Here is a 22,093-nt window from a genome sequence, read left to right on the forward strand (position 1 = left end):
ATGGCAGCTGAAATCCGCGGGAGCTTCACCAAAATGCTCGCCTCGAACGGAGACTTTCTGAAACGTCTGTGCTTTGTGCGCATTGCTATGCTTGAAACATCCCGCATTACCATATAGAGAGGCCCTACTGTTCACTCGGAACTCCGAAAAACTACCCGTGCGCACAGAATGAAAAGGACCACTTCTTTCTGTTTTGATCCAACCCGCGCAGTGTGTTTCGGCACGCGTGAGTGGTTCAGCTATTCGCTAAGAACGCCTGCTGCATTCTATTTCTTTGACTTCAAGCGTTATCGAACACGTTGAGATGACCTTCGTGCATTTTGTGTTTCTGCCATATCGCCTGCGTAATCCGCAAGGTACGACGCCAATGCTAGCACTTTTAATATTTTGTTTTAATGTTCCCGTTTGATTTCTACAGCGATTTTTAGTTGTCAGCAACTAAAAGTATTCGCTCGAGTCCCAGGCATTCTCCTCGAGAGACTAGTAACTGGCGCTATAACGCCAAAAGCCGAGAAATAATTCAACAGCTTTTCGTATTCAGTGAAGAGGCAGGATATTTTCTGGTTGTCGGTATCACATGCCATGGAGGTCTGGGAATTTATGCTGTTTAGAATAGAATGCATAAAAAATGTGAGAAACGTAGTTCTTTTCCCATATTTCTGACTGTGATAAACTTCCTGACTCGTATTTGATTACCTCCGTGGAATAATGTGACAGTTGACGCATGCCCAATTTTTTTATTATTTTACGTGGTAGCTGTAGCAAACTTCAAAGAAAAAATAAAAGCAATGTCGGGATTTGTGCTAGTCATAGTTTTTTTGGAAATCGACAGCAACGGTAGGCGGTATTGGCGCTCAACTTACCGTTTGCATTCATGGTACGGATTTTATTTAAAAGTAATGTGCGCAGTGATCTGTATAATATTAAGAATCCAACTTGGATAAAGGAGAAATGTGAGGGCAATCCTCTTGCTTATGCACTGTTGTAGTACTTGCACCATTTGTAATATTTGTGGCTACTGTCCCCAAAGCATTGAAGATAAAAATCCACTAGAAAGTAAACATTCACGGGATTTTGATTTACCAGGCTAAAGGGCTCACAGGAGTGTTACGCTCGATTTTAGTTATTTTCGCTTAATTGCAGTATCTGATTACTGCGCCGTCTAGTCCACATAACATTTGTTATTGGTTGTCAGAGAGCAATAAAAAAGTAATAAAAGTAACAAATGAACACTTCGCTTCAGACGAAGCACTGTGCTGGTAGTGGCCATCTTCACCTCAACCGAAATTTTCCCTAATATGTATTTATAAACGGTTAACACATATAACTTTAGGAAACTGTGCTGTTGCACCTCGATTTCTCTGAATGCCTAAATACTTTATTTTATTGGCATCCTTGCCACGCTTCGAAATTTTTCTATTTTCCTTTGTCCACATACCGCTCGCCGTACTACAGCTATTGTACGTACACGTGTACCTGCATTGAGCTACGCATCAAAAATTTATTGGTCGACGAGGCCGCTTGCCACTTTCTTAGCACCTAATCATCCGACTTGCTATGACCTGAATACGTCTGATGAAGCCTCTCTCTTTAGGTGAGGGGAACAGCGTAACTTCTGGCGTTGGGCAGAGTTTCCGCAAGACGCTCGCTGTATCAAGATCGTTGTACTTGCAATAGTATGAAGTTGGAAAAGAAAACAGCGTGCGTTTTCCGCTGACAATCTTTCTTTTTTTTTTGTCGCAGCTAGAGTGCTTAGAGTGCGTTGCGTTTGGACTAGGTAAGAATGTATGTACTCAACAAAGAGCAATTATTACTGTACTGTTTGTTGGATTCAAATTAAACGGTGAAGCACTTCATGATGACAAGTAAGGGGGAGCAAGAGGCACGAAATGCATAAACTGCGAAAGAAATAGCCTACAGAGAAGAGGAAATGGAACGAGCTGACGTAAAAGGCCGTGTCCTGCTCCGTTCGCAGTTTGCTTTATGTCACGCCTCGCCCGCGTTTTATTGCACTGCGAGGAAATTCTGTTTTGAATGTTGCATTCGGGATGTGACCGACGGTGGACGTGACACAGACATACGTGACACGGACACGTATGAAGCATTGTTCGACGGCGCTAGGTGCATCCGGGACTTCAAGCAAGACTCACTGCGAGACTCTGAGAGGAAGCGACGAAGTAGAAGCACGTCTTTCGTCTACTGTGTGTTTCCGATGCGTAAAAACAACATAGCTAAACCAGTCGTGCACGTCGCGAGCTACAGCAACCGACTCTACGTAATGCGGAATGCACGTTTTTTAAAACCAGATCAGCGTTACGCGTCTGAGGGTGCAGGGACATTTACTTTGGGCCCTCTCGGAAGCGATGCCGCCTTAGCCATGTTACCGCCGGCATGGCAAACTGCAAATGTCGCAGGCGTGTGCCCGACCTTAAATTGTCGAGGCGATTCCGCGAAAAAACGAAAAAGAAGTAAACCCTTCAGACCAGTGAGCACTGAAATAAAATACTGAACACAGAACTTGCGACCGAACTCGCCGACGGTTCCAGTGGGAATCTAGAAAACGGAAGGAGAGGTGGTCGCCAAAGATCCGGGAGATCTAATGAAGGGAAAAATCCCTTGAATCAAAGCACCGAAAGTAAAACGGTAATGGTGTAGGGTCAGTCGAATATTTCGCTATTTCTGTACGTTCTTGTACGTATCCAAGCGTGATAAAAAGTGAAAGCTCTTCTCTTTCTTATTTTTTTAAAACAAAGTGGAACATGCTTTTTCTTTGCAGGTACGGTCCTTTAGCGCTCTGTACTCTTACACAAGATGGAGGTCATGTCCATGAGACTCTCCTTGTCCCAGGAAGGGAGGAGTCAGCGGGAAAAAATTCAATTCAGCTCTTTTTTGCAATTGAATTTCAGCTTCCAATGTCCTTCTTCGGCGTCCAGCAATCCGCGTTTTTTTTTCCACCAGTCCTTCTGGTGCCTGGCCGTTCTTGATTTCTCCTGTGACTTTTATTTTTGGTCTCATCTGTCCGCACCTCTGGTCTTCGAATTTTTCCTTTGTGTTCTCCAGAGCAATAACTTTCTTGTTCAGTTCGCAAATTTTCTCCTTTATTTTTTATTTCTGACTATCTAAAGCGTCAGAATCTGGCCTTGTATTATTGCGGGTGGGTAGCGACATTTAATATAGGAGATGTTCCTTTCTTTTTGGCGGCCTGTCAAAGGAAAAAAAAAAAGACGCGCGTGAGACCAGAAATGGTAGCTATTTTTATTCTGGTTGGTGAAGGCTGGATACTACTCAGGAAAACCGGAAAAGAAACATATGACGGAAAGAAGAAAAGTACAGGATTGCGGTGGTGTGATTCTGGTTCACTATACGCGGATATTTTTATGCGAAGCATATTACGAGGGCTCAACCCAGCTCCTCAGGCGCGGCGGTGACCATGAAATCACGTGACACCGTGACGTCACGACAGAGGAGAACCGGCGCTCCAACTCCCGCCGTCGCTCGCGGCGTCGCGCCCCGCATCGGACGCGGTGCGCGTCGAGCAACGCACATAGAGAATGCAACGCAGCGTTCGGCGCGACAACGAAATGTGCGCCTGAGCAAGCGCCGCACGCCTGAGCCGACGCCGACGACACCGGCTTTTCTGCGACACGAGCTCCTTAACGCTGTCGCGTTAAAATAAAGGCTAGTATGCTTCGCATCCTGGGCTTAACCTTAGCTAAGCCACAGCCATTTTTGTTCTCTAATCCGGCTCCAATCAAGCGTGCTCAATCGCTAGGGAAGTGAGTCTCTCCGCACTGGCCATCTGGCTAGCCATTTGGGAAGTAGAGACAGTTTCATATTGATTGGGATTTTCGCAATTTCTCTTTTTTCTTGTGCTCTGTTCTTCTAACAGTCTTCTGGGGGCGTTGTCATGTGAGTCTGCTTCTTCCTCTTTAATAATCCCAAAGAATACGCTCTAGTTGTTGATTTGGTGAGAGGGACACTGCAGGTATAGGCTAGTATTATTTCGCAGATCAGATGGAGAGTTCCCAGCAATCTTTGGGGAGGGGGTTTGCTTTGCTGTCAGGACATCCAACAATTTTCACTTGTGATCGCGTGGTGCAATGTAACGCTTGGCTGAATATTAAGCAGCTTGTTCGCGATTGCGGGGAGTCGATGTCCTTGCCTCTTAAGATCGGTAATATGCAGAGAGCGGATTGGCAGATCCTGGCAGCGGGTGCTCATGTTTGTATTTGTTTCAATCATGTGATCAATGGTATACTAAGGAGAGCAGGTGTTTGCTTGTACTCTAACTGCACAATTTTAGAGTGTTGTTATTGAAACAATCGAAAAGAAGGCTCACTGTTATTCTTACTCATTCGTGAAAGTTCGAAGTCGCAGGTCTCCACACTCTTATCTGTGTCTTATTTTATCCACGCGATTACCGCCTTCAACGTACATTGAACGTGCAGTCAAATTTTACGTCGATTCTTGCATGAGAGTGGCGTGCTATCTAGTCATAACTTGCAAACCTTACTGTATTACATCAAGATGCTATTTTTGCGTTTGGATTCTTCGTTGACGTTAGGTTGAGATTTGCAAAGTGACGCATTTGTCGTGGAAACAGCTTTATATTTCTAAAACTCTTATTCTCAAGAGAAAGAGGTGGATAGAGTGTGAAGATAATGCGGTATCTTGAGAGTGCTAGTTAGAAGTACATCAGTATGACCCTCTATACAATGCAATAGAAGTAGTATTTTAGTAAAGCGATGAGTAATACTCTGTTGACTATGGTCCATACATCTCAAAGAATGAAGAACTTCTGAAGTGATGCATCAAAATAATTAAAAGCACGAAAAATTATTATTTCTGCTTCTCTGAGTAACAAAGCGCAACACTAAGTTGTGCATTTCAAAAATAGCAATCTGCGGAACAGGAAAGCGGTCGTTCTTATACGAAACATAATTGTGCATACTCAGGGCAAGCGCCGCCCTTCAAATGGAAGCTACGGGACCGAAAAAAAAAGCCCGTGGCATAACCTTTTTATGCTGCTGAAGTAGGTGACCTGGAATGATGATATCCCTCAAACTGATCTAGGAGAGAGGCACCAAGCAAAAGGGTGCACAGAGCAGAAAGAAAGTAACAAATGCGGAATCGATAAATACCGACTGACCACTCTGGTAAACAAGGTCGCTTTCGTGATCGTAGGCCCTCTTTCGTGCTCACCGTAGGGCTCTTTCTGGAAGCCGCATGGAAGTGCTCCCACGAAGCGAAGCAATCGGGAAGGCTCGCTCTAAGCCTCATGTAAGGCGGAAAGTGGTCGAATGAGTTCCCTTCCGATAAACAACCATGCGCCAAAAGCAAGGGAAATCGCCACGCAAAACCTACGAAGGGCGGATGTTTATATCGTGTTCGACAGGGGAGGCACACTCCGATGGCAAACAGATGGTTCTCCTATCAGTCACGCACGGAAACTGGTTGAGGGCGGCTTGGAAACTGGAGTGCAGCAGAAAGTTCGTTATGAGCATGCTTTTTCGTCCACCTCTCTAACGATGCGAATCATTGCATCGATTCCTTGAACAGCAAAACTCTGGGCTGACTAAGCCCCGCTTTTATTTCACGGTACAGAAGTGGATCGAAAACACTCAGCACATGTAAGATGAAAATGCTACATGTTTTCCGCTGCTTTTCCCGGCTCTTCATCTTCATGCACTTTCAGTAATGCTTTGGAGGTTCGGCTTATGATTTTGTACACATGTGACGCAAGAGAAGTGATAAATCATGCTGCCTTCCACGCAGTTTTATATGCTTCCGTTTTGCCATACCGGGTGTTTGTGCAGTTTAATATTTCCAAAGAACGGCTTCATCAAGAGTTTTTGAAATGAACACTGGTGTCATGAAAACTGGTGTCTATTGTACTGAACATTTCGGGCAAACTTGGCCCTTTCCTCTGGGGTTAAACGACATATCAGAAGCAGTGTTGATCGAAAACTTACAAGTGACTCAACAAGACAGGTAATTTTGCAGAAAAAATTAGCGGTGAGTCACCTGCCTTTCAACACAGTAATGCGAGCCACAGTTTCGCTGTTACAGGACCAGATTAAATTCAGCACAAGGTCTGTTGTTTAAGCGCAGGTTTAGGCATGGGAATTAGCCGTGATAGTCAGCTCCTTACAGTAGCCAAAGGCTGATCCACCGGTAAACGCGTGTTCAGTTCTGATATTTCAGTTTTACAGTCGGCTTCTGCTCTTTAGAGATTAGTTAACTCGACCAAACATTTAATTGGACAGTGTGATAAGGTGCTGACATAGGGAACTGTGGTGTAAACAATATATAAACAGAGATAAAGTGCTTCTTAGTTACTGACCAACGTTGTGATAGTAGGACGTATCGTCGGGAAAGGTGAGGTGCTCCTACCGAAACGTCGACCAGCCTTTCTCAGGCATCTTATCCGTGTTTTAACCTTGATACCACATTGTGCTACTCCATATGCCGGTCCCCTTCTTGATTTCTGATAGAAGGAAGTAACTTCAAGCACTATTCCTTACTCCAACCCGAATAAACCAGCAGTTGACTGTAGTACTTACAAGGAGGCACCCACCGAACACTGTACCGTGTAACTCAGGAAATTGCGGTCCTGAATATCTCACGCTTTGCTATGCCTCTCGCATTTCCTTTCGCCCTCTGTGCGTAACGCTACTAACGCTAGCGCTTCGTTTACGGTTGCTATTCCCTGCGATTACTGAAGCCACTCTCTGCGCCGCATTCCAGCATGAACGCATTTACTGCTACGCGAGGCCAGCAAGGCGGTGTTAGAGGATGTGCCTTTAGATATATGTGCAGCTTTGGCGTGGGTAGACGGGTGCGTAGACCTGCGATGCTCTCCCGGGTCCTGCTGATGTGTGCGCGCTGCTGGTAGCATCTGCTCGAAATGGCCTGTGCCTTCCTGGCAAGCGTTCTACCTTGCCGTGCAAACACTTGCGGCTTGTTGGCATAGGTTAGGCCTTGCTGAGTTGCGACTCCTAACATCATCGTCTCCGCGCCTTCGTCAGATCGTTCTCCTTCTTTTTATCTCTGTGTTTTTGCTGCATTCCGCTTACGATATATGACGTTGTCTTCTTGCAGCAGAGTAGGGCAAGGCTACTTCAGTAGAGTAAATGTGCGAACACTATATTCAGCCGAAAAATCGATCGAAGATGGGCTATTCTTATTTTTCGAGCTATACGACTTGAAGAAAGGTGTGTTTATATAAAGTTGCTATAAATGTTAAGAAATATGGGGAATAGCGTTCATGTAAGCTCATATTGTACCTAAACTCTTTTTCTAGCAAGTATTCGGGTTCTAAAAGCAGAAACAAAAATCTTGGACCTTAAAAGTCTCAGAATCACTCCATTATTTTGTGTTTTTATGAAAGGACGCTGCGCCAGGAAATTGAAAACAAAAATGTCCGGTCTTCGTGCCTACTTTCATAGGTATTTAGAACGTGCTATAATTTTATCACGTTGTATCTTACGATTACTTCAAATACCGATGTAGACGGTAGTTTAATCTTTGTCTTCGAACTTAAAAGCTCGAAGAAACCAGCCTATGGCCTCCTTTTTGATTCCTCTTGTGATTCGGTCTAATAAGGACAGGCACATAGCTGCCTGTCAATAGCATCGCATCGCATACTGACAAGTATTACACCATTATTCGCCGATTACTCTGCAAACGTAATGGTAAACTGCTATTAGTCACGAGCCACCACGATCAACGGCACCACAATACTTGAAGCTTCCATTACTACCGCTTTCCTTCATTCTTTTCCGTGACGCGAATACCAGCACTCTGCCACAGCGCTGTTTTGAACGGCACAGTTTTATGACACTTAAATAAATATGCTATCTACAGCATACAGTTGTGGTGACGACTTAGCTTGCATATTATAGCAGAATGTACCTTAACTCTTCCGTGTTTGGCTGCGGAGTGCTCATTAGCTGGGATGTTTCACTTTATAAATCATAACCCTTGATTTATTTTACAAAATATAATTGCGGAGAACAGGCAACATACTATGCTTATTGCCGGTATTTCTTATGTGTAATAAATAAATCACTGACTCATTTTTCAGCACGTCGCTGCTTACTGAATGATCCGGAACTGGGTAATATTTCACTCTGTGAGCACTATTATTCACATACGTATCATATTCGTACCCTGAAAGAAATGTAGCATGCTTTGTTTTTATATAAAACGTCACGTCGTGGCGTAGAAGTCAGTATTACTAAATGACAAACTGTCTGTGCTTGCATGGTACCGCAGGCATAAGAAGCGTGCCATACTTGAAGCCATATTCTGGAACGCGCACCATAACAAGTCTGCTGGAACACATCGGTATCTCTAAACAGATCTCACAGATACTACGGGGATTATCTTACTTGCGATTACGTAAAACATCATGCTTCCTTTTTTTTTTGTGGCTCGCTTCTCCCATCTTTCCTCTCATCCTTTTCAGTGCAAGTGATCTTGATCAGGCATGGTACCATACCTGTGGTACATGAGATATTCGTTCGCTCTTCACAATATTTATTTTTATTTTCATTTGTTTGTTTATTGTACGCTGATTAACCGGGGAATGCACTCCACCCATCTGTGCTCGAGGAAACCACTCGTGTTGGATTTTCTGTTCAATAAGCACATTTGCCCGTGTCGTATACAGCGTAGAGATAACCGAAAATCACTAAGGACTGAAGTCGCGAAGAAACGACAAAGTCTGCCTCGCGGAGAGGTTCCGACCATGGAACTGAGGTTTTTACCTGTACACGAGGATATACAAAGCATTGTAATACGCAGGTAAAGGCGAAGTGCCACAAGTGTAACAAGTTGATACATACAGTTTGAATGAAGAGAAAGGTGATTTCCATGGTGTCAGCGGATACATGTGGGAAGCATGTGCGCGTTATGTCCGCGGACAAGCCTTTGGATTCACGCTTTTACGAGCCAAGCCGCGCAACTATCGAGCTCACTGCCCTACTTCAGAAATCGCTTTTACTGACTTTATCTGCAGCCAATACAAAAAAGATATGTCAATTCCAGTTTACACCATTGCGCCCTTTTGTAAGCAAGTTATACGAAAGCACTCCTCACTGCGTTATAAACGAGGAACTTTATGCCGCTCTATGGCTAATCCTGGATGGCGTCTACGTCGCTCTGCTTGTCCCAATGTTGATTTCTATTTCTGATAACAGAAACATTTGTCGACAGTGACAACTCCGACCAAGAGTAGTTAAGATATAAAGTTTATCTCTGAATGAAGTTTTAATGAATGATTCTCTGAAGGAACAATGAAGTATCTCTGAATGAACCATACGAATGTATTTAGAGCACTCTATTCCTACCAGCCGAATCTAAACTACACCTCGAGAGCGCTCTGAAGCACTCAAAAGCAACTAGTCTAATGTACTATTAGTTTTATCATACTTCAGACCTTTACATTTACAATGGTAATGGCAATATAGTGTGGCTGAAAACTTTCCTATTAGTACTGCACGCTCAGATAATCCGTTGGCATGTATCACCAGGCCACATGGAATGGTTGGGACGGCCGAACGATGCTGTATGCAACTGTGCCACGCAGAAGCTTATGCTAGTTCCCTGCGCGTGTGAGTCGCAGCGTTTCGTCGGCTTGTACTGCCAATGCAGCCACGATGGTGCCAGTGCAAGCTTCGTACATCCGCGCATTATCCGCACTTTGTGGCTTTCCTGTTTCTGGGCACGTGCGATGTTCACATACAGAAGTCACTTTAGCCGGCGTGAAACAGCCGACTGCCTTTCTAGCGCTTTTCTTTTCATCGATCTGGTGCGTTTAGAGCTTGCCGCCTTATCGGGCCGCAGAAGGCTGTTGGGCTTTCGTTCCTGCGGCATCCCCCGCAGGTACGCGCTTCCTGTTGTTCGAGGGTCTTGTTCCCATGCTATTATTTCGCATGCAGAACTTCCTCCGCGTCTTTTTCCGCCTGATGACGGCTGTAGAATGCTTCCATGTGCTAAGATGTGGCGTCGTGAAATACTTGCTTCTGTACTTGCCAAGGTTTTTTTTTTTTTGCGAAGTCTCGTTCGTTCCTCATTCCTGTTTTGTTATCGCATGTTGCCATTGCTTGCTTCCCGTGTTGTCTTTCCGCTGGAACCGCTCCCACGAGTCCCGCTATCGGCTGTTTCGGTTTTGTCCCACCAAACCCTTCGTTTGCTTCATTGCGTGTGTTTTTGTTTACTGCCCTTGAGCGCTCTATGATTAGTGCGGGAAATGCATTCACACAGTGACTTCCCTGCCTACGACCAGAGCTTAAGACAATAGTCCTGGTGCTCTAATTCTCAGCATGTTTATTTGCTGTAACATGCAGTCCTCAAAATAGCTGTGGTTAGTGTTTTTTGTCAGCATTGCAAACTCTCGCTTTGGTGCGCCAGGTCAGGTTGAAAACTGCAATAGGTAGCCTTACCCGCAAGACCGCAAATTAAGAGATGTATTGTTGTTCTCCGAAGTATCTCGCGATACCTCATTGAAAAGTATCCGCGATACCTCCGAAGTATCGCGATATCTCTCGCGATACCTCCTCTCCTTGATACCGCTTGAAAACTCTGCAGGCACACAATTTTTTTAATTAGGCAGATAAATACAAAACTCAGAGATTGGCGTGCATCGGCTATCCAATAATCTTTCCTAGCCTTCAATCATAATTATTGCAAATCGCTACCCAACGTCGTTAACCAGCAGTCTTCCCGTGTTTTTCATCCTATGTCTCGTTTTTCCAACGCTGATTAACAATGTTGAGTAGTTAGAATTACCAACGATCTAAAGAGTTCTTGCTTACTTAGTACTATAGTTTCACTATTGATAGAATAATACATCATGAACAATAACAAGATATTAGAGAGGACGGTAGCTAACTTACCCCTGTTTTTCTCGTGCACAAGACACATTTGCCAAATTACTTACACACTTATGCAAGAACAACATGAAAATTTATTAAAATCAATAAACGAATAATGAAAGGTTAAGGCTTAATTCAGACGTTTTTTCTGAGTCCAGATGCTATTCTTATAAACACCGGCCTTTGCTGGGTGGTTTAGGGGACAAGAGCATAGTCATAACTTAAAAGCTTTCTTTGTTCTTGTGTATGTCGCTCTGCTCTTTCAAATTGCAGAGATGCGTTACTTATTTCATGCAGTTTACATTGCCATAACGACTGAATGTCTTACATTGCAAGGCGAAAGAGATGAACGAAGGCTCACAGAAATATAGTTAATTGGCACACTTTCGCTCGTTGCCGCACCCACCCGCCTGAAGTCCTCTCCCCTTTAAAAGAACCCCATCTGTATATACTGCGGCGAGGAAAGCATATGTCGCCTTCAAGAAGACAAGTCCACTTGTCGAAACGTTGGCTCCTGTTTCACCTTGTTCCCGTTTTGCTCATCTTCTTGACATTGTTTTTTGCCATATTGAATGGCAATAGGCAATAAATAACAATGGAAATTAATAAACAAATCAAAGATGCGCTAATACAAAATTGTATTGAAAAATACACATATTATTGGTGATAGTTTAGATGAATGCTCAAATAACGGTGGTACGAACTAGTTCCTTGAACCATAGAGTATTGACGGGGAGGATGTATAGTTGAGAATAAAGGAGTGCTGTGCACGAGGCCAGGGACACGGCCGTCTGTCAATCAGAGTGTCAGAGACACGATAGCCCACGACCATCAGACACGCCGGCTGACACATGGCCGTTGACACGTGACTGACAGACGACCGTGTCCCTGGGCTTGTGCACAACACTCCTTTATCCTCAATCATACGCCCTCCCCACCAACATAACTTCGCTCGTTGCCGCACCCACCTGCCTTAAGCCCTCTCCCCTTTAGAAGAATCCCATCTATATATACTGTGGCGAGGAAAGCATATGACGCCTTGAAGAAAAGTCCACTTGTCGAAACGTTGGCTCCAGCTTTCACCATGTTCTCGTTTTGCTCATCGTCTTGAATTTCCGTCTCCCGCCTTCGCCCTTTGTTTTTTCCTGAACCTCAAGAGAAAGAGATATACAAGCCTAATGACAAAAGGGGATATATTACCCTGGTAGATTGCCTGCCATGCTACTCCAGGTTCCGGGTGATAGTGACGGTATACACAATTATCACATAAACACACAAATTGCGCATACACTCACAGGTACATACATACAAAATAGAGTTATTGGCTAACTTTCGTAAATGCCTATGGACACTAGAAAGACCAGCAGCGCTTCGTTATAGTGCGCGATACGCAGGTGGTGCTTTTTCACAGGCCGGAAAAGTACCTTAGCTCCAACTTCAAGTTCAGAAATATTCTCAAGGTTTTAGTCTTGGCGGAAGAGAGAGAAAGAGAGAGAGAAATAGAAGACAGGAAAGGCAGGGATGTTAACCAGACGCACGTCTGGTTTGCTACTCTGCGCTTGAAGACGGGGGTATGGGGATGAAGAGAGAGAGAGGAGAGAGGGAGCCCAGTTTCGCGCACAGTGGGAGATTCTCACCGAGTCTACACACGGTTCCCAAGACCTGTAGACTTGAGATATTTCAGGAGCGCTTTCATGGCCTACTGTGCCATCGATGCGAATGGTCCAAGTATCTTAATTACGAAAAATGGTCTGGAGTCCAGCTGGTTCATTGCTGTCCGGAGAACTTCGCGCTCGACGTCGTATGTGGGAGATATACACAGGATGTTGTCAATCGTCTCTGCGGTTCCGCAAGAGTCGCACATACGCAGGTATCCCCCATTCCAATGCGGAATGAGTAGGTCTTCGGCCTTCGAGCCAGAGGCTGCACAATACTGTCGCCTCAGAGCAGAAAATTTTTGATGGCGCTTGTAGCTTTAAGAATGGATCCAGCCTACGAAGATGGCACTTCGGGAGGTTGGGAGAAGACCAGTATGTGTGGGTCATAGCTTTAGCCACAATATGAAGCTGTCTTGCAACGTTGGTTCTTGAGAAGGGGATTGGAACTGGTCGGGCATCCAGATGGGTAGACCGGGCGGCTTCGTCGGCGAGGTCCTTACTTGGCGCAAGAATTCTGAGAAAGCTATTGACCATGTATATCCTTTGATGCACCTTCTGTGTCTCGCGTTTTTAATGTTTCGCATCATGAAGGTGATAACTAATTATGAATACTGTATATTCTTCATAAAATTGAAGTTCATTTAAACAATTAAAATAAATAGTAAAGTTAAGAAAATACTCTTACTAGACTTCGTAGCCTTACAACCAAATCGAATTCTCAGATGTATAGGCGCCAGAAATGCTACTGCTTCATCATGCCGCTTATGGCTATCGATCACCAAATCATACCCTTCTGTCCACACACAATAACTTTCATATAACTGACCAGTCAGCTTTTTGTTTAGGGGGTGGTACATATCGACAAATAAATGTATTGTATGCAATATTACCGTACTTCGTCGTTTCCATATGTATGTTAGCCATAAGTTCATCTCGCTTTTCTTCGGTGATGGCGCGTCATCCTTGATCTTCTGTTTCTTCACGGGCTGGCGCGTTCTCTTGTTGGAATAAAGGCGCTTCATAGCTCGGTCAATCTCCGTCTTGTAAGTGCTATTTTTGTTTGGCCTAAGAACGATTAAATAGTGGAATGGTTGGCCTTGTATAACTGTTCATAGGGGTTCAACGGTAAAAAATACGCACACATATGAAGGGGGGGGGGGGGGGGGATGATCAGCCGTGCTACTGTCAACTGGCATCGCCAAGGCTCTCGAATGCAATCATCAATGTACCGCGGTACTGTAGTGCGGAAGGACGGAGCAACGCCAAGTCACAGCCTTACGACATTTTTGTGCTTCTAAAAGATCTACATGTTTGGAACAGTAAATAACTTCAGCTTAATTTGTTCCAAGTATCGTTGCTCAGGTAATAAATTACAGAATCACTATTTTTAGCTACTCCGTGGTGTACTTATTGGCACGCTCGCATTGCTAAGACAACGCTGACTATACGTCTGCAACAGATTATAGTTTTGAATTTTATAATCTCTAGACCTATGACAAATCATGACGCTTTACTACTTTTATCGCTCTGAAGAAGACAACACGTTTGTTACTATGTTGTCAATGCTGTGTTGTCCTCGCTAGCGCGACAAAATTTAAAAAATGCGGACTACCTGGCCTATAGCAGCGTGCTTAGTTACCATAACCATAACCATAACCATAACCAAAGGACATTTTTGCGCAGCCAGAAATTACTTTTATTCATGACGTTGAGACGTTTCTTTGTTATCTCCTTTTGTGTGCTTCTGAGTCTCTAAAGGTCGACAGTCTCGGAATTTTTGACAGCAGGCTCCGATCGAGGAACATATAGAACGAAATACATTAATCAAGTCACTCAAACTTGTTTTCCAACTTGTAGGAAACTGAGGGTGCCAAGAGAAAAACAGTGATATATCACTGCTTTGCAAGCCTAGCCGCTCCACTGGCTGCGTATTGCATCGCGTAAATGTTTGTTGTGTTGTACTTGCTGTTATAAGACATTTTTATTACTTTCAAAACTTTCATGTATGAATTTTTATTGGACATACCCAATATGCAGCGTCTCGCAGCATGGTACCTGAGTTCAGAGTTGGGTAGCAAAGCTGTAGATCAAAGGAAACAGACCTATAGCTGGACATCGCAGTCATTCGTTTTGAGAAGTTAGCAAAGATGGTTGGGGTCTGCGTCCACGTTCTGACACTTCAAAAATTCAATAACGCCAGTAGTCAGCAGACATCATTTCAGGTCAATGGTTGAAGTCGTGGTATGTGGTGTAGAGCGTTTGTGACACGAAATACGCAAACAAAAAAGGCAATGGCAGCTTCGAATGCTAGAATAAAGTTCATATACAACGCTGCGCGTAACGCTGTACCTTTTTATTTATTCGGACGAGTCACCGATAACTACACTCATTTAATATGCAGATATATCGCAGTCCTTTTTTTACAGCGAAGCTGTTAACGGCTAGTTTCCCCAGCATCGTGTTCGCGTGTAGAACAAACAATCATCATCAAGATTAGCTCTAGCGTCGTCGTCTTTTTCGACAGCTGGCTCGTTGACGCCCCTCGGCGCTAGCGCGTGAACGCGCTCGTGACACTGCTTCTGCGTTCGTCGTCGTCAATAATTAATTAATTAATAAACACTAAGATGTAACCAATAATAGAGAAATACTTTAATGAAGCGTCGGGATTTACCCGGTGATAAACACCGGGGCCGCACGTTTCAGCTTCGCGGTTTAATCATCTGTACGTAGTGCTTGGGCTGACGGTACTATATGGACTTTGAGTATCAGAATAACCTTAATGAACACTTGCAACCTGTGTAAGTGTCGGGAGAAGTTAAATGAGAGATTTTATAGACGCGAACAGTATTCAAATAAGATCAAGATAAATGACAAAATAAGGTTTAGACAAGAGAGTGTCGAAGCAATGAATGAATAATGAATGAACGAATGAAAAACTTTGTTTATCTATTTTTAAAAGGAAGGGGACAATAGGATAGAGGGCGGGGGGGAATAAATTCTTGAAGTAAGCCTCCTCTGTCCTCTCAGTCCACTCCATGGCGTCCTGAAGGTCAGGCCTCGAGCTGTGCAGGGCACCCTTCCACTGCTCCTCACTAGATAGTAATTGTTTGAGGAAAGAAGTAAAGGGGTGCTTAGGTCCCTCATTTTACGATGCTGTTTAAGTGTGCTCTGGGAGAGGCGCAGAGTTTACAAGAGGGAGAAAGGTGAATTAAGGGATGAATGCGGTGGAGGAGGTAAGGGGACGGAAATTTGTGAGTCTGCAGCTGTCGCCGCAGAACTTCAGACCTACGCGGGGGATTTGCGCATGAGCTGCGGAAAGGTTGAACGGTCTAATCGGTAGTATGTGCAGATGTCGTGGTAGGTAATAAACCGATCCCGCGCTGTAAACGGCGCCTCCTACGTAGCGAGGCCCGACACACCTGATACTTGCTTCCGGACCGTAAATCCTCGGGCATTGGTATGATCCGCCTCGTTACCGGCAAGGACCGCATGCGTGGTAGTCCGGATTAGTGCTACCGTTTGATGATGGAAAGGATGGGCCAAGAGGAGGGAAAGGGCTGGCTTAGAGATCCTGCCTGCTCCGAAGTTACGTATGGCTGTTTTGGAGTCGCTAACGATAGCTGATGACATTGGGATTGTGAGGGCCAGGGCTATGGCCACCTCCTCCGCGTCCTACGAGGAAGAGACATAACTGGAGGCTGCCGCAGCGACCTGGCCGTTAGAGTTGATGACTGATATTGCATAATGCTTTCTATTTCCACATTCGGCGGCATCAACATAGAGCACATCTTTTGAGGGGGACAATTGCTTTTGGAGAGCTTTTGCTCACAGCCTCCTGCGTTTTATCTGGTGCACAGGGTGCATGTGCACAGGGTGCAAGTGGTGGAATGTACAGGTTCTCGTGTATGTGACGTGAAATGGCGTGTTTACGCTTGATGATAAGTGCCGGACTGATCGAAATAGTTCGTAGAATGTATCGGCCGTTTGCGGTGTTAGAAAGTCTACTATACTGGGATGTGAGGCGGGCTTCTGTGAGTTCAGATAAGTGTGTTGAAAGTGCCAGTAAGCATGAACTTTTCAGCGGAAGTCCGCATGGGGACCCCCAGAACTAATGTACATACCTTGCGTAAAAGGGTGTGGATTCTGATCTGATCCTGATCTATTCCTAATCTCAATGTTTCGCTCTTCGCCGACATCACTCTTTGGACGACTGGCGGCTCCGATGAAGAGATTCAAGACGATCTTTAGGCCGCAGCCAACTTGACACGGTCGTGGTTCATGGAGATGATATGACTCTCACAGGATCCCTTCCAAAATTTATTTATTCTATTTTTACTTTTAGATACTGCGATCTGAAATCAGATCATAGCGAATCTGAGCTTCTTCTCCTGCCAACCAACCGGGGGGCCGAAAAACAAATTTCCAATACACAGGTCCCTGTTACTAGAGTGTACAGGTTCCAGGTGCTTGGGTTACACATTCAAAGCGACCGCCTCAACACATATGTCCAGCATACACTGCACACCACAGTCGACCACACCCTGCGCCTTCTAGGGCGCGTCTCCGATAAACATGGCGGACTAAAGAAGGCCGAACTCCTTCGCTTGGTCCAGGCCTTCGTTATCAGTAAGATTAAATTTGCAACACCCTATCTGCATTTTCTCAAATCGAAGCACTAAAATATTATGCATAGTTTAACAGGTTATTACTCAAGACACGCTTCCTTGTGCGGTAACACACGTCGAGCCACATCATTTGTACAGTGTGCGACTATTTTATACCAGTCTATGGGGCACATATTAGCACGACGTGGAAACAAAGGCTTTGTAGGAGGGAGTACTACCTCCTACAAAGTCTTTATTCGCATGTCGCAATAATATGTACTCCCTAGACTTGAACCAAATCGCCCAGCAACGTTTTCTAGTCTTTTATACCATGGTGTGAACGCAGTTGCCTTTAAAAAATGTTGACAGTATGAACTGAAATTGGAAACGGTGATCCTTGCTGAAGAAGCCGCGTCGATATAAATAAAAACTCTTACAGTGTTTGATTAGTGCAGCCAAACATAAATGCTGGGCCGGAATTCACAAAGCCTTTGATTAGTAAGTGTAGTTTGTCATCATCCGGCCACAGACGCTAATAATTGCCGGGCACTTGCTGCTGCAATCACTTCTAGCGTAATGACTACTTTTATCAGTACAGGCCGAAGTACATTGGCAACAGACCACGCGGAAAAGTACTTTCACATAAGATAATGTAACGTCTAAATTGTTCTCTAAAATTCGTTTCAAGCAGGGCTACACAAACGCAACTACACGCGCCGTTAAAATGAAACACAAAAATGGGCCTCAGAGCTTCTAAGTGGTGATAACTTTTCTTGAGACTTTCGCTACATCTTTCACAACCCGTGTTTCTTACTTTCACTCTGGAACTTCAAACATTTCAATCAACACGCGAAAAAGAAGTGAGTCGTTTAAGAAAGTGTAATCAATTTACGCGTCGCAAGGTCGCTGCCTGTAACGTAGTCCGCGCTGACGCGATAGTACTTGACTCCTTCCTGGCACGAAACTGCTGTCGTGCAAGGAGCGCGCAGCTAATCAAGGCAGCGTTCGAAGTAGCGGCATTAATCAATTTCGCGCTAATCTTCCCTCCGGTGTTCCGGACATCCCGTGCACTAGACCGAAACGAGCCTTCGCATCGTTGATTCACATCGGAAGTTGGCTGCAGCCCAGTTGTTGCTCACTGCACGATACTGCTTCTCGTGCTATTACCTTATATTTGTCGTGCAAATCGTTGTAATGGGCCTACGCACGGGAAGTGAAAATTGATTCACATCCAGTGAGCCGCGGTTTATCTAAGAAAACGGTTTTGTGGGAGCCCACTTGCTTGTCCCCGTAGTGCTGCTCTAAAACGCGCTGCGAATAAAGTATCCTCCCCTGCAGTCAATATATATGTACTTTTAGTGGGACTTCTCGCTCTTTTTCGTGATGCTCTTTGCACCTTTTCTAATTTCGCTCGTGTTATGGGAAGCCATAGTGGGCACTTGACTCAGGCAGCTCTAGAAACTGATAACTGATGCTAATTTTGCTCCTGCAAGTACGTAAACCAAGCGCACACACTTGCCAAGGTCGTCACTGCAGCCGCAAGGTGAATCCCTGCAGGTATGTACTTTATCTGCTGTGTTTGCAGCAAAATAATAATAATAATAATAAATTGATATTTTCTTTTGGCTGTTACAGCAACGTGAGAAACAGCTCTGAATGGCTGCCAGTACAGTTGTTATATGTCTCGGTGCTCGTACTCTGACAGGAGATGGCGCGTGCGTACGTGCGTGTATAAACAAGGAACACGTGCTATACATTTGCCACACGCGCAGTCAATAGATGTCTGCATCTGAAGCGAACCTAGTTAGGCCTAGAGTGCCTGAACACAAATGACTATGATTTAAATCTAATTGCCACTATAGTGCATAGGGGCAATTACTATGTGGCTTTGTTGCGTGATGCAGGTGTTTCTTCTTTTTTTTTGGGGGGGGGGGGAGGGGGGCAGCTTATAGGAAGATTTGTGAACGTGTTCATACAATGGGGAGGATTGGTCGAATTCGAAAATAAGGAGAGTTGACAGGTATGAACATGGCCTTGGCTAAGACTGGTCTGCGGTGCTCCGACCATTTGGTCATTCGAACGTAAAGTAATGAACATTTGTCAGCACAAATATTAAATGGCAATGACGCACCAGTTCACTTCTTTGTGACTAACCAGCCGTATGCTTAATTCTAAGTGAATTCTAAGGTGATGCTACTCGTGGCAAATAGGTAATAGGTTGCCCAGGACCTAATTTCGGAGTTGTTTTCAAGCTGTTGTTGATATCGAGGGTTGTTATCTCTCGCTTGTGTGTTTATAATCAGTACTTAGCTGCTTTTACTGTACCTAGTAAAATACCGAGCCTTGTCCTGGTACGAACCTACGTTCCCTTCTACTGATTACGCCGCATGCTCACAAGGATATGTATCGGATGAATGAACTTTTTTGTCCCGGATAATCAACGCTTTGCTGCCCTGACGCTTCTTAAGCTGTTCCTAGTGTTACTTCTTTATTTTTTTCTCTTCTACATTGTATCACCCATTCCGGTTTTCGTCGCTACTATTGTGAGAAATCTGTTACCAAATACTGCAAACATCACCCACGTGAGTTGTGTAATACCCCGATGCTTATTTTTCAACGCAAGGAGCACTGCACATAATTAGGAACAACTTGCTGCCGCCCTCTCCTCCTTCGCTGTCCGTCGCACCGCTCTGCTTGTGGGATTCGCACGGCTAACGCTCAACTGTGGCCATATATCGTTTCTGACCAGCCAGCCGGAAATTCATCAAGAGCCCCGCTGACGTCGAACCGCTGCGGGGAGTGAATCTCGAAATTTAATTTATCGCTCCTGGAAAAAAGGTCTACGGTTTTTCTGCGAGCCCGCTTGATTTTCGAGACCACTCTTTTTTCCTACAGTCGTGCTTGTTGTATGGTTTCTCCTTTCTTTTTTTTCTTTTTTTTCTTAGCGAACCGATTAAACGTTCGAGCGCTGAGAAAAATTTTTTGTTCGTAATTACTTCCTCAAACGTGCTGTAGCATTTGCAGCTGGTATTTGCTTCGTATAGAGATATCTTTTAACAAAATGTAAAGGCGTATCGTTCGTCGTGGTTTTCTTATTTTGTTTTCTTACTTTCCATGTGGTACTTGAACCGTGCTTCGAGTGCTGTCCATGCATGTGAGATGCGAGTCTGCCTCGTTAAGAATTTTTTAAAAAGTTTTGCGTAGTAAGTGACCTTCTATAAAAATCCTCTTTCTGCAGTACTCAAAAGGTACTCAAATTTACAGTTGTTTGGTAAACGTTAGAATAATGATTCAAATACACTGAAATGAGTGGCTGCTTTGATGCTACATTTCGGTCAGTGGCAGCGTTGTCGGGGAGTTGCACCTGGTTCGTTTCACCAGCTTCAGGTGATAAAATTTACTTTTCGTTTGCTCATGCGTGTATCTTGCATGCTTTAATAGATTTCTCCAATTATTTCGTTTATTACCGTTGTTGGCCCAATTTCATGGGTTTATACGCTCGATAATTTCTTTTTCTGTGGCTGCAGCCGTAGAAGGAAGCGTATTTATTCAAAGGAGTATTCTATGATGGGGTATTTTTCTCTTTTTGCTCTAGCAAGATATTCTCACAGTTACCGAGTCAAAGATACACTGAAAAATGTTCTGAAAATTTGGAGGATGCTTAAGCTTCGCCTTTAGGAGTGGAGTGTGATAGCATTCAAAGATCCCTGACTGCTTCTCACTCTTCCCGGCAACTGCGCCGGCGTGCGCAAATAGCGGACGCCGTCTCCGGTCTATGAATTGCAGAAACGCTATAGAAAGGGGTTTGTCTGAGGTTTGGCCTAACAGAAGTATGTTTTCTCGTATATTCAAATTGCAGTCTAAGAGCTATAATGTCGGTAGGTGGTGTGTGTGTCGTAGTTTGTAATTTTTCCGCGTATTTTAGCTCAATTTGTTCAGTCAATTCTTTGCGTCACATGGAAGGCCTTGGTGTACGTGGTTCTAAAATCTTTTTGCCGACATCGTAATTTCTGCGACACTGGCTCCTTAACGCTGCCGCGTTAAAGATGCATGCTATACATGAGGCATTGGGGCTTGATGTCATCGAGCACAGTAGATTGTTTAGCCTGGTAATTATCTACATTCCTGATGTAAATAGGAAAGCTCTGACGTGACCTTTCTTTTAAAGAAGCAGAAAGAAAAAAAGAACGCTTACTTAAGCAGAGACAAAACGCCAGATTGGGACATCTTGTTCAGAGCACGCACCTTTGTGCGACAACTGCGAAACTACAGCAGCTATTGACGTGTCGTCGTCATGGGAGACAAGTAAGTTTATTCGCGAAACCCTGCGTAGCTGTATTTCAATTCAAATGCCCGGGAATCCGGGATAAAGCAACGAAGTAGCCCTGGCGTTCCACATCACGCGAAGCCAATAAGCCAAACCGAAAAAGAAATGCATGCAAGTGAACCTGCGCCCCTCGCTACGATGGAAGTCGCTGACGTGCGCTGTAGCTCTTGGCGTGAGCATGATGGATGAAAAGGTGTTTTGAAAGACGGCGAGGCCTACAGCCCGTGCCGCGTTTATCTTTTCGCTTCCGTTTATTTATTTCAGAAGCTTGGCTCATTTTAGTTTTTTCTTGTGCATCCTTCCCGTGCAGCGGCTGGCTCTCAGTCTGTGATGATGGCGAGCTGTAAAACCGTAGATGATTGCTTTTCTTTATGTGACATTCAACCAAATCTTTCTTTTCAGCCAACTCGTCTCCCTACATCTTTTTATACTAAGCTTTTCTCATAGAACCGGGATACAAGACATAAATCAAACAAACGAGGCTTCATAAAACCGGGTTTATGTATGCATATGATGGCTGCAATGAAACTCTACAGAAACCGTCTAACTACAACTCTGGGTACTTCATACGGCGGCAAACATGCATGAAAGTAACTTTCGCTATGACGCCACAATGAAAGGGGA

At 44.4% G+C, this 22,093-nt stretch overlaps 1 protein-coding gene across 2 annotated transcripts in view; it reads left to right on the plus strand.

The window, feature by feature from the left end:
- The window catches only part of LOC135909774 (kin of IRRE-like protein 2), a 362,492-nt gene that overhangs the window by 273,657 nt on the left and 66,742 nt on the right, over positions 1-22,093 (plus strand). The gene's annotated exons all lie outside the window — the stretch shown is intronic.

This window comes from Dermacentor albipictus, chromosome 4 (assembly GCF_038994185.2).
Source record: "Dermacentor albipictus isolate Rhodes 1998 colony chromosome 4, USDA_Dalb.pri_finalv2, whole genome shotgun sequence".
In the NCBI taxonomy this organism is placed as follows: domain Eukaryota; kingdom Metazoa; phylum Arthropoda; class Arachnida; order Ixodida; family Ixodidae; genus Dermacentor; species Dermacentor albipictus.